We start from the raw sequence: 16,204 nt of genomic DNA, 5'->3' as shown, positions 1-16,204 counted from the left end.
GAGTCACTATACGGCGTGGGAACAGTGCGCAGTCGTAGAGGATGACAGGTTGAAAGTTCCTGACCTAATATGGGTATAACTAAGTACGTCACCGGTAGTCCGATAGTTTAATTGGTGTGCGTACAGACATGGAATGTTAAGAATGAGCTGAGAGGGTGGAGGTTATTTGGGGTTGTTTAGAGTGAAGTAACCAGTCTGTTGGCTCCAATTTGGCAAACTTTCCCCCTACTTCTACAATGAAATAACAGTGATAAAATAAAGTGGTATATCACTGTTTTGAGATGCGATATCGTGGGATGTATCGCGTTAAAATAATCATTCCGAGAAGGAAAACAAGTTGCTAATTTAAAATTTTCAGTTAATCGAATTATGCCTATGTTTAACTCCTTAATTACTCTATTATCGTATTAAAATTGGTAGAAATTAAACCTATAAAATTTTAACGAGATAATGAAGCTGAAATCAAAACTAAAAAAAAAAAGAGTAAAGATTAAATAGTAATTATTTTTTCAGACGATAATACGATGCGTTTTCGGGTTAATTTTTTCGTTTAGAATAATTTCTGGGACATCGAAGGTAATTGTATGTCTGGGAATCCTTTAATAATTTAATATTTTGTCACAGCTGTATCGATTTTTCATAAAACAACCTCCATGTTCTACTTTTATATACAGTATATTGGCTTGTTTTCGTCCTTTGTGACGGTACACGATAGCATCTTCAAACGAGTTTTGCATCGTAAATTTCAAAAAGAGGTCGTCGAGAAAAATGTTTTTATTTTAATAGAAACGATAACTTTTCCTTTCTGTAATTTATTATATAAGTTTCTGTCATAAATTTTCGAAATAATTATAAACCGAATGGCATTAAAAGCTTCTATTGATGTATTCGGTTTGAAGCTCTCATAATGGATCTATTATACGACAGGAAATAGACTTCTTCCTGAAAAATAATACATTCGGATTCGGGAAGAAAAGTCTGCTCCAATTTTACACAATTTTGAATAAATTAATAACTTTATCAGACAATTTATGGCAAATATTCTACGAATAATTAATAAATTTAAATGCTAAGTTTGCGATTGTGTGATATCAAGCAAAGTTCTCTGATTTAAATCGGATAAATGTGCCTTATTGATATACTTCATACTTTATATTCTTGTAGAAAAAAAGAAAAATCACTGATACTTAAAACTAGAAAACAATTTTTAAACTTTATAAACAATTAAAAAGCTAAAAATTAGATTTATAGTCTATTTATGATTTTTACTAATTTATTTATTTAAAATTTCGGCAATTATCCCGTCGCGATCTGTTAATTTTCCTTCGCCTTGACCCTTCACTTTCTAGTTATTAATTATCATTTTATGTCTTTACGATCGTTTAAACTTATTAAGTACAGTAAATACGGGTCTTCTACTGAAATACCCGTATATTTACATCATATTTTTGAATAAAAATCAAAATTTTCCAATAATTAATTACTGTATAGGCCTATATAATGAGCGCCAACTGTAAGAGGTTGGAACCCTTACAATTGTTCGGCCCCCGATAATACTTTATGAAGTGTTAATAAATTATAATTTTGTTTAAAGTGAAATAAAACGTTTTTTGGTGTCAACATTTAATAATTTAAATATTAAAAATTAATTAAAATAACATCTGGAAGACTTATTAAATAGGACAGTTATTAATAAAAATAAAATTACGTTTTTTGTTAGGAAAATTGGATATAAATATAAATGGATTTATTAAATATTAAATACTAATCAAATAATATTTAAATAAAATGGATTTCATTTTAAATGAATATAAATGAATAAAGAGGAGCTATTAGAATATTCTATTAGTTACAATTGTTTAACAATTAAAAATTTTATTTTAAAATGTTTTAAGTGTTTTTAGTTTGTTTTAATTAAATTTTCTGTACAATACAAGAATAATAAAAACAGTATAGTCCTTAAAATATAGTATAATTAAAATGTATTATTATTTATTATTCAATTAACATTTCAAGTATTATTTCGGTACTTTATAGGGATGGGGGAGACGTTTGTTTCCACTGATTGCTGACGGTGGGGAAGGGGTGTCTTTGATGATGTAAAATAGCAGCGGTCGCTTATTTTTTTCCATCAATCTTCACAAAACCGTCTGAAAATAATCCCTGTATTTGCGAATTGTTTTAATTTCTGGCCTGATGATACTATATAATATTACTATATTATTATATAATATCGAGAGAGCCTTGATTTCTGATGACTGATGTTGGGGAGGAAGATAAAATTTTTGCTAATATAATAATTGAACGGTCTCTAATTATTTAAATTAATTTAATTAAATAAAACACTCCATCTGCTTCTTTTATTTTATAATTTAATCGTATACAATAAATATGTTAATTGTTTTTATTTTAAGCTGTAAATTTAAAATAAAAACAACTAAAATGTATACATACGTACTTTTTTGGATTTTTTTAAAAAGCAAATAAGTTAAAACATTTCCAGAATTAATTGATAAGAAATTGAACAATAGCGAGAAGAGATAATGTTTATTATGTAAACAAACTGTTATTTAAAACCTTAAAGGAAGTCATATTGAATCTCATGATATTATAACGACCTTTTTGTTGCATAAACTTAGATATATTATCTGAAGAAGGTTTTAAATAACTTAAAATGTTAAGTATTAAACATTCTACCGCCCTTTACGCCACTTTTTCTATGTTTATACATTAAAATTGATGAAGGTGATTTACACAGAAGTATACGACGTTCTATGACGTAATAAATAACAACTTTAAATTATTTCCGTATTAAATTTTAGATACATAAATAAACGAAAAAGCTAAGAGAATGTTTATAATTAAAGAAAAAGTATTAAAAATTGCGTTTGAAAGTTTTAAAATAGTAATTAAAAGAAATTAGTAAAGCAATTGAAAACGCCCCCGTTCTTTAAAATGACGAAGTTTCAATGATGAAACACGACAATCGACAGCTAAGTCGTGACGTCATTACAAGGTCGCATCCATTTTTGGCTACCTGATTGAAACGTCAGATTGGAATAATTCCAAACGTTAAATAAATTATTTTAATATAATTAAATATTTTAATATATTTGCAATTTATACATTTTATATATCAATCATCGCAGACTTATTTCGAGGTTGTATGTATATACAGGCTCATATATAAACACAAGATTTTTTTCTTTGAATTGTAAACATTACGTTAAAGTTTGTCTGCCCGATTAAAGCGTTTTTAATTACAGAATTGATTTAAACGAGACTTTTTTAAAGTCACAAAAGTCTGTTATTGTATCATTGACCTTTTCGGATGAGAATTTCTTAATTAAACTTGAAAAAAATATTATGTTTCTTGTAAATTTAGAAATTTACAGCCCTCGGGTATGAAAACCTAAACTATAAATTCCTATTTAACCGAAATTTACTTACAAGAAATACAATAAATTTTGTATCATTTTCCTATATACAAGTTCAACACTTGACTCCAATAGTGTCCAATAGCGTGACTAGGGAGAGGTTCAGGGCCTACGTTTCCCTTAACTTTATAAATAAATTAAAAAAAAATCAAACGAGTACAGGAAAAAGACTTAAATGTGGGATACACATTTATACACACGCATACCCAATATATAAGAGTTTACTCTTCATCTACAGAGGTGAATGTAAGTTTGCACATTCTAATTCGAGCCCCTACTAGTTACTCCACCGCATGGATGACATTACCATTATCAAAAATACAGTAAATTTATTATCCTTATAAATTAGGTAATTAACTTCACTCGGGTATGTAAATCTGAACTTTTAGTTCCTATTTAATGTAAATTTCGTTACACGAAAAACAATAAAGCATAATTACATATTACAGAAAGAATTAGGCATAATTTTCATACATTCAAGTTCAAAACACGGCTCATTAAAGTCAAAAATACAGTATATTATTCTCCTTACAAATTTAGTAATTCGCATCACTCAGGTATGTAAATCTGCTTTTAGTTCCTATTTAATCTAAATTTAGTTACATGAGAAACAACAAAGTTTCGCAACTCCTAAAATTGAAGTTCCTGTATGACTCCTCTTAACATTTTCTGCAAATAAATTTTTCATGATTCTAAATATAAAGAATATCCGATATATCAGATGTTATTTAGGTTATTTAAATTTTGTTTTCAAAATTAATTCTGACCTAAATCTCTAATTCGAGTAACAACAAATGTTATATCCATATAAGTCGATCTGTAAATTAAAATTACGCAAGATAATTAAAAAGTTTTGTTTATCCTTGTAGGGTGTATATCAATTTTTATCTTAATTTATTCTTAATACATTTTAATAGAGCTGATTTCCACATCGGTGATTACAAAGGAATATAAATTTCTGATTTACAAATTATGTAATTTTTTAAAATTGATTATTGAATGGCGATTATATAGTTTAACTTTTTAATATTTCGACCAAGAATATAATAGAATAAATAAACGAATAATAATTATGAATTGAATAAAGTTCGGTTAAAGAAAACTGCATAAAATTAATAATTCAAAATTATTCATAGGTTAAAAAGTTTTAATCAATGAATACATTCTTAAAATAATGTTAATCTCTGTGTAAATAAGAATTAAATAATAATATATACAGTATGTAAGAGGAGTATTTTATAAAAATTTACGATGATGTGGTAATTTTACAAGTCAACATGAAAGAAAGATGAGAACTTGAAGGCAAAATTTATTTTTGAATCAGATATAATTCACATATCAACATAAAGAATAATATAGAAAAATGAAAATTTGTCATGTAATTATGCAGATAGAAAAAGTTGGATTAATTTAATGCTCATTCAAATAATAAATTCCGAATAGGGCGTGTTCTTTAGGCCATATCGATGGGTGTGTGTATATTTGATCAGACAGTACCTCATATTTATGCCTCGTGTTTTTCCTCCACATTCAGGAAGTATCACCTTTACGTGACACAAATAAGGAAGATATCCTTTCTGGTAATCTGTAATACGCGAATCACGTTCTTATCTTAAATCGTATCGGTTTCATATTCACATTTCATGTAGTACGGTAACGAAAGGAATATAAATTCGGCTTTTAAATAGTTTTCTGCTCGTAAATATGTCTATATTTTTCGTTTGATTACTTTTATTCATTAAACAGTAGATGCATTAAAAAGTTTATGAAATAATTTAATCCATAACCCAAATAAACGTCGAAGAGATGAATAATATGCACGAAATATTGCGTGTTATATTTATAATGCATTAATGCGTTTAATTTCCCCCCTTTCCGTCAACATCAACTACAGACTGAAATGAAATTTGATCCTGAAGTTGAATCTAATGTTAACAGTAAGCTAATGAAGTAAACATTGAATGTTTTTTCGAACTGTAATACGATTAAATTTTACAAAATTGGACACCTGTCGTCTACATTTCGAAATTCGTTTGAGCCGTGACTGTATACAGATGTTTATTGTATAATTGTATTATATTTCAGAATAAAATTTAACTTAATTACTAGTTAGGAGATTAAGGAAATTGTTATCGCTCGTAAATAGCGCACACAGTGCAATTTTATGTATATTTTAATTTATTTAATGGAATATAAATTAATATTAAAACTAGTTTATGCATTTATGACAACGCCAAAAATCAGCAAACAAGAATATATATTTTAAAAAAATAGGACTATTCAAAGATTTTTCTGCTAGATGATGACTTGTATAGTTAAGATTTATAAGCTCACGTCTAAAGCAGCATTAAAATATGGCAGTGAAACATGGATACTAAAGAGAAATAGAAAATAATAATAGAAAATGCCATCAACCTCAAACAGCGCGGATGACATTTATGAGATCACTTTTGAAATATACTAGATTATACTATTAGAATAATATAATACTAGGGGATAAACTGGGAGTAGAACATAGTGGATGAGACACAGAATTATCAGTGAAATGGCTACAACATAATACGATGGGAAATGACAGAATACCCTAAATTGATTTTTATTAAAGACCTGGAATTGGACACCTGTCGTCCAGGATAACAGGTAAACAGGATAAACGACGACCAAGATCTAGATGGAGCGATCAGAATTTTTTAGAAATTTTATAAATTTAGATACGAATACAACATTAATTATATCGTAGTGTGCGTATTTATATTTTATAATTAGTGTTGAATTAAAACTCTTTAAAACTGTAAAACTGCGTAATTCATCCTAAAGAATTTCAAATTTTGTAGCATAAAAATTAGGAATAAAGTGGATTAAACAGTATTTAACTGTTTTAAAATATCAAACTGAAAGTATGTGAATGTAAAATTGCAAACAGCTTTAGAATTAAAATTTTTTTGTTCGAAAGACATTGCGTGCAATTAAAATATATGTATATATTTACTTTTTGATTATATACTTTTCCGTCTCCTGTTATATTTTATTCAAGTAGCCATTTAGTTTAATAGATAGGAGACATCACGGAGTATTTATTAGTGCAGTATTAACGTTTAAAAATAATGAGCTAACTTCGAAAATTCTTTTTATAACACAGCTCTTTAATACCATTTTAATAAATTTTCGCTACGTCTCATACAATCTTATTTAAAAAAAAAATGATGTAAAATTAGTTTTTCTTATATTACTCACACTCATTTACTTCTTATAGACTACAGTATATATGGACAATATACCTGTATATTCTGTTTAAATTATAGAATACATTCTTTTAATGATTTTGTATGCGACGCATCGAAAATAATGCTCTCACCGTGTCAACCGGACATCTATATAAATAGAATTGTCGTTGCGATTTAGAGCATGACGGTTACATTAGAAATAATATATAAATATTTTATTTGTATATATTTTTTATTTATTTGCACACTCCAAAGTATATAATATGTTGATAAATATTGAATTCGACTGAGAAAATTTATTAAGTGAATTTTGTTCTTCATACGTTATACAGACAATAACATTTCAGTATATAATTTTTCACAAATGGTAGAGTTAATTGTTAAATGTTTTAAATTAAATTATTTTCAATATTGAATATAAGTTAACTAATAATTTAACACTATTTTTCTGCTATCAGAATTGAAGTTAGAAACGTCCTAAGTAATAAATTCAAAATTTTTGATTAATTAAAATAATAAAATTGCCAAATCTGATTACTTGATAAGTCGAATAGCAAATTCAGTTCTTATATGTAAACTATAAAATGATAGATGTATACTTAAATTTAACAATCGTATTATAAATACAGTATATGGACACGATACATTATTTATAATTTGTATTTGCATATTAAGTATAAATATATGTACTAAATATGTTATTTATGTATTAAAAGAGGTCATTATTTAGTGTAAATATTAAATTATATAATGGTTGTATAAAACAATCGTATTGTATTAATAATAAAAGATGGATAACAGCATAAAATCCAACTCATCATAACAGATGGCACCACCACAATTTTTAAATTTCTTTGCCGGAAAAGTTACTCAACTCGTTGCTGGATTTCTTAATTATGGATGAAAATTTTTCTTGTTTGAATGTTTTGCGTATTATTAAAGCATTTTTATATTTTCATATATGGTTAATACAAAATGAATAAATGAAAATGAAGTCATCCAAGCATCACCAACAAAATAAAATATTCGTTTAATGTATGTATAAAAATGTAATTTTGTACTATTTTAATCAAAAACCCAAATGTTTGTAACCAAAAATCCGCTTGTATTTTTGTAGACGCCTATATACCCACCAAATTGTAACAAATACGGCTGAAGAGAGACAGTCAACCTGTCCGAAATACGTACCGTCGTCATAATAAACCTTTGTGTATCTACTTCTGTGTGGTTACTCCGACAACGTCAATAGTGTGTGATAAGTCCTATATAGAGCCAAAACTTATTGCTCATAGTTTCATATGGTTAATACAAGTTATAAATACACTTTTTATCCACAACTTAAAAAAGTAATAAAAAAAATAATCCAGGAACAAGTTGGGTAACTTTGTCTGCTGTTATGAGTTTTTATTTAATTAAATAACTTTTATATTACAGTGGGTGATCGGTTAACGAACATAATCCGTTTCAAGACTTTGTTCACTATCTGAATTGTTCGTTAACCGTTTATCGATTTACCATAGGTTTTTATGGGAATTTGATTAATTCGTTCTGGAGAACCCCCAAAATAAAAAATATACACTTTCTTACTACGTTTATTTATATGTAATAATAAAAATACATATATATATACAGTCTTGCATTTTTATTAGTCATGTTGTTTTTCCGTTTGTGGGAGTTAAAGAATCTGTCCAATGTCGATTGCTTTTCTCTCTTCAGGATTTTCAGAAGTAGTTAATAGCATTGTCGTCGTAGAGATTCCCAAGCCTATTAACCTCAACCTGGTTTGGATGCCAATCTAAGACTGTTGTTTTGTCATCCTTCCACTTCTTCGAAAGATCTTTAATAGCAGATATCGGCATTAATCCTCTTTTTCAGAAGAAAACATATCTCGCCGAGTTTCTTGGTGTTCTTCGTTCAAGGGTGACTCTCCACCAGATCCGTAACGGGAACTTAAACCTCAAAATCATCAAGGACATCACCACCCTCTTGGTTAACCTGCGACAAAAGCTATCAATAAATTTCTATTGGATAAAAGGGCATTCGAGTAACATGTGGAACGACCGCGCAGCCCAACTCGCAAGGGTGGCCCCCAAAAGGCTCACCTCTAAGGCTCTCTGATTTCTATCTCTTGCATCACTAAACATCTCAATCAACAAACCGCCAAGGCGTGGCAGGATGAGTGAGATACCAGTGAAACTGGTAGGCTCACTCATCAGTTTCTCCCGAAGGTTACCTCCTCCTCTCTCTGGCACCTGACACCAACCTTCCACCTTACTCAGTTATCATCGGGCACGGGAACTTTAATGCATACCTGAGACGGTTCCTGGGTAGCAGCGATGGTAAATGCCCTCACTGTCCTCAGGAGGACGAAACTCCTATGCACCTCCTCTTCTATTGCCAGAGGTACGACGATCAGCGCCTCGAACTGAAGACCAGTGTCTTTAAAAATAATCATCCCTAGACATGCCAGCCATTTCTTCTTCTAGAGAATAGACTGCTCCGAAAAATGTTTCTGAACTTCATTTCAACCATGGACAACTTTAAGAAGATCCATCGCCCATCGCAGAACAGCATGGAGTGATATTCATCATTTGATTCTCCAGATAACTCTGTCTCGCCGTATCCTCTCTGTAACACCACTTCTGTGGTTACCATTTATTTCTGGTATTAATTGTAAAAGCGCACTTCATTGTAAGTAGCTACATTTGATTGTTCTCCCCTATGTGGGAAATTTTGTAATTTATATTTCTCTCTTAAAATACGGTACCCGGCAAGGCGCTCATGTGTTTCACTTCCACTTCTTTCATCTTTCTATACTTCTTTCTCCTCATATCGTTATTCCTTTTCACACACCCTTCTCCTAATATCATTTCACCTATTATTTCTTTCCTACTTTAAGGCTATGCCTATTGGTGCGGCCTGTTTACTTTTCCACCTGTTCTTCATTCAAGAGTTCTTTGCGTTCTTCTGTCGTCAGATCCGTTTCAGGTTCCATTATGAGCTCTTTAATGTTCTTTATTTCTCAGATGTGATTTTAGTTACTTCTTTAGCTGCTTGAGTCTTCTTGATTATACTGTATCTTTCTTAGATAAGATTGAACTGCGGCCTACTGTAGACCTGTTCAAGCCATACTACCCAGCAACATTAGACATCTTCTGCCCACTCTCTACCTTTGCTATTATACTCTCACTTTTTGAAAATAAAAACCGACGCAAAACTTAACGAGTGCCCGCCCGACAGTCTCGCGAATACTATAAAAGAATTGTTTCTGTCAGGTAAATAAAAAACTGAAATTACAATGGAGAGTTTCAAAGTTCGGGGAAACACTATCCTATCGGTATCCGGTTGAACGTCGATGTCGACGTCTCCCGCGCTCCAAAAAGTTTCGAATTGTTGCCTGAAGACAAGGGAAGACCAATCAGTATTCATTATTTTATGTCACTTTTTCTTGTGTTTGTTCTGTGAGGTGTTCGTTGTCCGAACATAAAAATCTTTCGCGAAAGCGTTCGTTAACCGATCACACAGTGTATTAAGCAAAATAAATAAAATTGTGTGTGGCGCCATCTGTTATCAGATTTTGTCATAAAAATATTTTGTTTTGTTATAAAAATGTTTTGTTTTGTTATATTTTTAATTCTATAAAATGAAAAAAAAAGCTTAATTTTGAGAGTAGAGATCAGTTTTATAAAAAAAAGTGTAAACGTTAATAACGAATCAAATCTTCATTAAGTCCTACCCCTCTCGAGATATGACACATGATCCCTCCCTCTATCTCACTACCCTCTCGACCTTTTGCCACCAAAATTCAATAGCATCAACGTCCCTTATAAATGAGCTGCCGTGCTGAATTTCGTTTCTTAATATTTATCCTATCCTGAGATATTAAACAAAAAAGACGCCAACGTACACACTCACATACATATAATTATATCCACGAAATTTTTTGCCGCGTTTTTGAATTTTTTGGGTGCAACGGGTCTCAAACGATTTGCAAAAAACTCGTCAAATTTGACACGATTCTCATACTTTTCCTTGTTATGTATACATAACAGCCGAGAAAGTAAAAATGTGAAGGTATGAAATAACATTTATTAGTTTACTTTTAGTTGTAAGTTTCGTTTTAACATTCCTAACGTTATCAAGTGTAGTAAATATAGTTTTTGGCACACGTATACAAAAATTATTTAAAATATTTAACTTAAATAAATTTTTATTCAAACCAATTTATTCTTCCTTTCTATAATGAATGAGTATTAAAAGCTTCATCAATAAAGGTGAATGATCGAAAGTAAACATTGAACTGTTTTTCTTTCTTTCTATAATCCTGCGGGGACAGGTGTTTAGTATCTCTTTCGGCGAATCAATTGTTTACAACTTTAAAATTTAACATTTATTTTCTCTGTGCGCTTTCTTTGTTATACACTGTTAAATGCATTAAGGGTTATTTTAATATTTCATAACCCCTACATAATTATTAAAAAAATAAATGAAATTAAATAGTGCGTAGCTTTAGAACAAATATTTTAGCTCTAACGTTGGAACTAAAATATTTGTTATAAAGCCTTGTTGTAAAAATGTCTTCATTCTAAAAATATCACTTGTAATTTGATACACATTTACTAAAATGTACAGGTTAATTGCCTTAATTAATATATTTCTATTATATAATGAAACATTTTCTCTTATTTCACATTCTAAAATGAAGATTTTAACATAATACAATTTTTTATAACATTTTACAAATTGATTTATTTTTAATTTTTCTGATTTTGAATGCACTTCGGATTCTACAGAATTACATTTATAAGACTTGCTATATTGAGAATATAGGAATTCATTACAATAACATACAAAGTACAGAAAATTTGGCAGAAATAAGAAGCAAATTACTATAGAAACGATAAAAGAAGGGTGAGATATAAATGTGCTATATTGGCACACTTAGCACATTTATATTGATGCCCCGAAATAGTCTGTTTAAACTGGAAGGTTGACATTCATTGATTTATAAAACATTTTATATAATTTAATTTATTTATAGAATATTTTATAAAAATAAAAGTGACTTTAATTTATTTATGTAAACATGAATTTCATTATCAAGAAGAATGGATAAATTTTAAAATTTACGTTTCGTGGCAAATTGCTTAAAATATTTGACTCATTAATAAAAAAAAATATCATTTATATTATATAATAAAGCAATTATATTTGTTCTATTAAAAGACAGAACTAACACAAATTTACTTTAATAAATTATTATTTTTATGGAGTTTATAACATTAAATTAATATAGAGTAAACCTTCTGTAATTCGTTAATATAATAGCATAATCATTCTCAAGTGTCAAACAAGATTTTATAGATTATTTTAAAATGTAGATATTTTATTTATATAGGCTTGGGCCTATATATAGAAAATATTATTCATACTTAGCTACATATTACATAAAATATTTTATACTACAATAATATAAATTATTCATTAATTTCCACTTTATTATTGTTTTAGAATGAATTAAAATATTTGAAATACAGGCACAAAAAGTTCAGGATAATTTATTCATTTCCGATGGTAACAATGGTAAAGAGTGAACTAAATAATGTGAAAAGGTAACGAGTTTCCTTGCTTCCCATTCATTATCGTCACGTTCAGCTGTTGTGTCGCCACATATTTCCGCACTGATGAAACTCACTAACACACTGTTGATGTACAGTACGTACTTGCCAAACTTTCTTGCTGAATGATCGGAAATTCTGTATAGTCGCAAGCCAGGTTTTTGGAATTTTACTGTACATTTCACGCTTAATTGCGCTAATTGTGCTGACTTTCTATGAATTTTACAATGTATATTTTGTCATTTAATAGTAATAGCTCGAAAAATTGTGGCTATTTATTAACTAAATTTACGTGTTTAATAATTTATATCAAATATTATTTATAAAAATATAGGCTGACTAATATAGAAAATTACAATGCTGATTGTCAGCATGGTCGTATTGATTCTTTTAAAAGTGGTCGTTAGAACATTTTTTGAATGTACTATACATAAAAATGCAAGACTAATATTTTACAGAAGATATTAATAAGAGAAAGAAGGAGAAAAAATGATAATTTTGGAGTAAGCGTATTTTAAAATAAACACGATTACAAATTTTAGTGTGGTAAGCACTTTTCTTTGACTTGAGAGATAAATTTGATTTCAACAGAAGTAAAACTTTTTCTGTTTGTCCATTGTGCACAATAAAAAGATAAGAAATTGTCTGGTGAATAAAAAAAAGAAAACTTTTCTGTTTTTATATATTATTTCTATTTTTCTTTTTACAGTCTGTTTTTGTAAGTTGTTGAACGTTTCTCTTGATGAATGCAATATAACTTTATATTTAATGGCAAATACAAGAAGGCTTAAGCCCCTGTAACCTTTCCCTTGTATTTGACACAGAAGAAAGATTAAAATTTATTTATTTGAACTTCAAAACGTTTTTAAAAACATTTATGATGGCAAATATGGTTTATCCGCATTTATTAATTAACGATTTTTAATTTTTGAGTTAGCCCCTCATTTTGTTACTTCTAGATCAACTAATAGATCTTTTCAATAAAATGATATAAAAACATTTTTTTTTTTTTTTACAACAGACAAGTAGTGATAAGACTCCATTAATTCGAATGTCTGCCCTCATCAGTGTACAGAAACAGTGTACATTAATTATTGCTTAAATCGTGTACAAAAACAATTTACATTTTCATAATATAAGCAATATTGTATAGAAAGTATTAATTATAGTTAAGCCCACGTTTTTTAATTTTTAAAAAAATTTTTAAATTTTTCTTAGTCTACATTACGAATTTCATAAATTCTAAGAGAGATATCGTTCAAAATTTAGCTTACGGTTTATCACTTAAAGCATCTCAAGAATCAAATGTAAGATCTTAATCAGCTTTGTATTTTGGCTATTTTTGATATTAATTTTGTCAAAAATGTATAAATTATAATCTTTAGTTTTCTAAATATAACGAATATAAAGAAAAGAGATAAAATAAACTCCGTTTCTAAATGGCAATATCCAAAAGTAATTCGACTATTTCACTATTTGATATTTTACTCATACCATGCTAAAAGTATTGATTTTTTATTCAGAACTAATTAAATTAATTACAGTATCTTTAGCACTATGTCTACTGTCATAAATATAAGAAAATTTCTTCAGATCTTTAATATTTTATCTGCAGGGAAAATTCTTATATTAATTAATTTTTGAAGGTTAAAAATTAATTAATTCTTAGATCCTATTTCAAGATTTATAGAGTTATTAACGATTAATGTATCTTTTCTGTTGACATTCTTTTTTATTTTTCTTTCACAATTTTTAATCGATTTTCTTTACTCGTAACAATATTAAGATTGAATGTAATTTTTTAGAAACCTCTGGCTGAATTGAAACTACAGACAAAATTTTAACAACATACTTTTTACTTATTAAAACTAATTAATTTGCTTATTGGGCTAAAATTTGAAAAAATTGTAGACTTATAAATTCCCACTGTCCGTCCGTCGGTCTGTCTTTCCTTGATCTCAAGAACAGAGTAGATAGATGAGAGATGATACTAAATATGGAAACCTTAAGGTCAGGAGGCCCCGATGAACTATATACAAACTTCTAATGCAAACTGAAAGTCACATTATTTCAATTCAAAACTTCTCCCGAAAACAGTTAATAGATGACTGGCAGGACTCTATTGTTAAAGGAAAAGTATGATGTACAGTACAGGGGCAAACCATTACTAATTTGAGGTGGAAAGCATATATTTTAAATTAAATAAATTTAAAATATAATTAAAAATTGCAACCCGGAATTCTGAGGATATCACAATAAATAATCTTCTTATTATTCAATTTTTACATTCTAAATTTTTAAAGTAAAAATTTCTCGTTAATAATCTATTTTGGCTGTAACTAATGAAATCTGTCGACTCCGTTATTATGCTTTTATTATGGAATAATTTGAGATTTAAATATTTATTTGAAATTTTAAGTTTCTAGAAGACACAATTGCTTAAATCTAAAAAGTAATAAAAAATTCTTCGTAAGAAAAGCTGTATTATTAAAGTAAAAAGTATTTTATCGAATTAGACATGATTAATGTAGAAAATTAAATTGAGTAAATAATACACAACTATTTAGAGTAATAGAATTGATCGAAAAGACTAGAGCCCAGGTTCTCAGACGTCAGACTGACGCCTTTACCGCCTCGGCCATCCGGCCCGACAAATATGATATGATAATACAGTGAAACCTCGATTTAACAGATTAATTCTGGCGAGGGGTGTCAGTTAAAGCCAAAGTTCGTTATATAATAGAGTAAGTTTTCCGAATGCGCGTGTTTAAAAAATTGATAAATTAGTTTATCTGTTTTTACTTATGTAGATACGTTTGTGTAATTAAAATTAAGTATGGTCTTTAGTAGTAAGCATAGAATTTCTATGGAGAACTACATAACCAATCAACTGTGTTTCTGTATGATAAATTCTCCATAGCAGTTCTATGCTTAAATAGAGAGAACAAGATGCAATGGAGTATTAAAGTGAAGTATGTGTGAGAAGTTTAATTTCACAGAAGTTTTCTACATTATGTATTATTGCTTACGTGCTCACCATAGTTCTGAGTATACGATCTAAATCGAAATAATTAAACAAACATCTTTTAAAAATTATTCTTTAATTGTATTTAACTAAACAAATTAATAGCCTAATGTTTTTAAAAAGAAAACAAAATTTAAATTTGACAAAAATACAAAAAAATTCCTATTTAATCGTCTTCGTATGATGATATATCGAGACACAGCAGTTGTGACTTTTGAATTTGATTTAAAATAATAATAATAAAGAAAAGAGAATGGCAGGAAAACGACTTTTTACATCTAAGAAAAATCCAAATGTTCTAAGCACTTAGGAGTCATCAGTATTGCGCGAGCTGTTAGGTTTAATAAGGCACAAGTTGACGGGTTTTATGATCAGCTTAACCAAATGTTAAAAAAATACGAATTTCCTAGCTCTCGAATTTACAATTCTGGTGAAACGGCGGTATCAAATATGCACAAAAATGACAGTCATTTCCACAAAAGGAAAGAAACAAGTCGACAAATTAACTTCCGGAAAAAGAGGGAGAAATACCACATTAATGTTTGTCACGAATATTACTAGTCATTTTATACTTCCTCTTTTCATTTTTCCACGGGAAAAAATGGAAAAAAGTGGTCGTTTGACGATTAGAGCTCTACCGGAGAGTGGGTGGATGAATGTTGAGTGATGACACATTTTTGCAGTGATTGCACCATTTCAAACAGCATGTGCATTCTTCAAACGAAAATTCTGTCTTCTTAATCTTAGATGCTAGTCACAAAGAATTAGCAGTAATAGAATATGCTCGTAAAAATCACATTCGAGTACACACACTACGCCCAAGCTGCAGTCTTTAGATATGACATTTTTCAAGTTTTTTAAAATCTGTTTGCTTCGGCAAGTGCAGTATGGATGAGACGA

Source organism: Centruroides vittatus, unplaced genomic scaffold (genome assembly GCF_030686945.1).
Source record: "Centruroides vittatus isolate TY-2023 unplaced genomic scaffold, ASM3068694v2 scaffold_769, whole genome shotgun sequence".
NCBI lineage: Eukaryota > Metazoa > Arthropoda > Arachnida > Scorpiones > Buthidae > Centruroides > Centruroides vittatus.
The sequence above is the reverse complement of the archived record's forward strand: the minus strand, read 5'-3'. Positions refer to the sequence as shown.